We start from the raw sequence: 1890 nt of genomic DNA, 5'->3' as shown, positions 1-1890 counted from the left end.
CCAGGGACTGCTGGACTTACCAGTCTGGGATTCTGGAGGGAGAGACTGGGGCGGCCACCTTGGCCGGGGACCGGCGTTCCCTGGGCGCGTGCGTGGATGCCGGGGCTCTGTCCCCGGTGCTGAATGAGCTCCGGGCTCCCGCGGGCCCTGTGCGGTCAGAGACGGTGCCATGGGCGCGTCCGGTGCCCGGCAGCGAGCGTACCTGTGCCAGGTGCCGGAGTGCCTCGGCGAGAGGAGACAGACGGGCGTTGGGAGCCGGGGGCAAGCACGCCAGGCCCCAAAGGGCAAGGGCGCGGAGGCCGATCCCCAAGCCGAGGCGGGCGCAGTGCCCAGAGCAGCTGGGAGCCAGGTGGAGGCGCTCGGCATTGAGGGCGCCTCGGCCCCCCACCCCCGTCTTGGTCTCTTCGTCCTGTGTAACCCCGAGTCGATTTTTGTTCCAGGGCATGGGCTGGCCCACTGCCCAGCTGACCTCTGACCTTGGGTGGGGCGGGTCTTGTTGCAGCTGGACGGTGACGACCTCCTGGACAACGCCGGGGAGGCCCAAAGTGCCTTCTATGACGGTCCCGGGGTAAGTGGCCCCTGGCTCAGTCCTGGCCCCAGTTACCAGAGCTGCAGCCCGCAGGAGGGAGCCCCGGAGGCCAGAGGGAGGGGTCACGCCGGCCCCACCTCAGGCACTTTGCAGGGCGGAGGCCAGGCCCTCACTGCACATTGTAGGGGAGAGGTGGGAGCTCTGGCTGTGCCTGCGGGCCCCTGGGGAGGACGTGAGGGTCCTGGGCCCTGGCCTTGGGGCCTCGGGGCTCAGTGGGTGCAGAGCGGTTCTTGGAGCTGAGGCAGATCCACGGGGACACCTCCAGGGAACAGGGGCCATGGGGCTTGCGGTCCTGTCCTGCTCCGCCGTGTAGGAGTCTATGATCTGGAGGAAGGTGACCAACTGATCACCCTCAGTCTTCATCTGGGAAACAAAGGCAGGGTGATGAGCGAAGCCCAGACTGGGGACCACAGTGGGCGGGTACTGAGCACCTGCCGTGTGTCTGACTGTGATGGGCAGGTACTGAGCTCCTACTGTGTGTCTAACCACAGTGGAAGTATTGAGCACCTACTGTGTGTCTGACCACGGTGGGCAGGTACTGAGCACCTACTGTGTCTGACTGTGCCGGACCCATTAGTAACTGTGAGTGGTGGGTCCCCCTCCCCCCGCTCCCTCCTCCCTCTTCCTCGTCGTAACTGTTGTTTACTGAACACTGATCGTGTGCCAGGCCCTTTCCAGTAATTTTCACTTAGTTCTCACAACTGTAATAATATATTTTGAATAATTTATCTCTTATAATATAAATTATTAAATCCGGAACTCAACGAATAAACATCATTTCGTGTTATTTACATTGACAGGCCCAGTAACGGCGATGAGCCTGTATTGTTATTTCGTGATCGTTAGTCTCATCACCGCTATCATTTTTTAATGCCCAAAAGGCCCCTGGTTGGGCTCTAAGCATGTGGTGTCAGTGAATGTCACGAGCTTCCTAGGAAGCTGTCTGTTAACGGTCGGCAGGGATTTCGTGCCGTGAGCGTAATTACCGCGTGTGGAACGTTTGCTCAAATGTGCATGCACAAACTTACACATGCACGTCCTGGATCACGCGTGGGAAGCACGTGAGAAACGTCACCTTCGGCAGACTTGGCACAAAGTCAGGTTCACGGTCAGTGGCAGCTGCTGCTGCTGTTGCATTTAACGGAACCAGGGTTTTTATCCCAGGTGCGTTTGGGGCCAGGTGCGTTTCAGAGCCTGGAAAGGTGATGCAGAACGTGCGTGTTGCATGGAACACGGCGCACACGCCTGCCTTTCCGTGGGCAAACGTGAGAGGGTCACATTACGTGGGTCAGTTATGCTTT

The 1890-nt window shown here is 59.6% G+C and overlaps 1 protein-coding gene across 1 annotated transcript in view; it reads left to right on the top strand.

Moving 5' to 3' along the window:
* Nucleotides 1–1890, top strand: part of BICRA (BRD4 interacting chromatin remodeling complex associated protein) — a 78890-nt gene that overhangs the window by 59274 nt on the left and 17726 nt on the right. The window lies entirely within an intron of this gene.

The sequence above is a fragment of the Pteropus vampyrus genome, unplaced genomic scaffold (genome assembly GCF_000151845.1).
Source record: "Pteropus vampyrus isolate Shadow unplaced genomic scaffold, Pvam_2.0 Scaffold333, whole genome shotgun sequence".
In the NCBI taxonomy this organism is placed as follows: Eukaryota; Metazoa; Chordata; class Mammalia; order Chiroptera; family Pteropodidae; genus Pteropus; species Pteropus vampyrus.
Note: the sequence above shows the minus strand (reverse complement) of the source record. Positions and strands in the feature narration are given on the sequence as shown.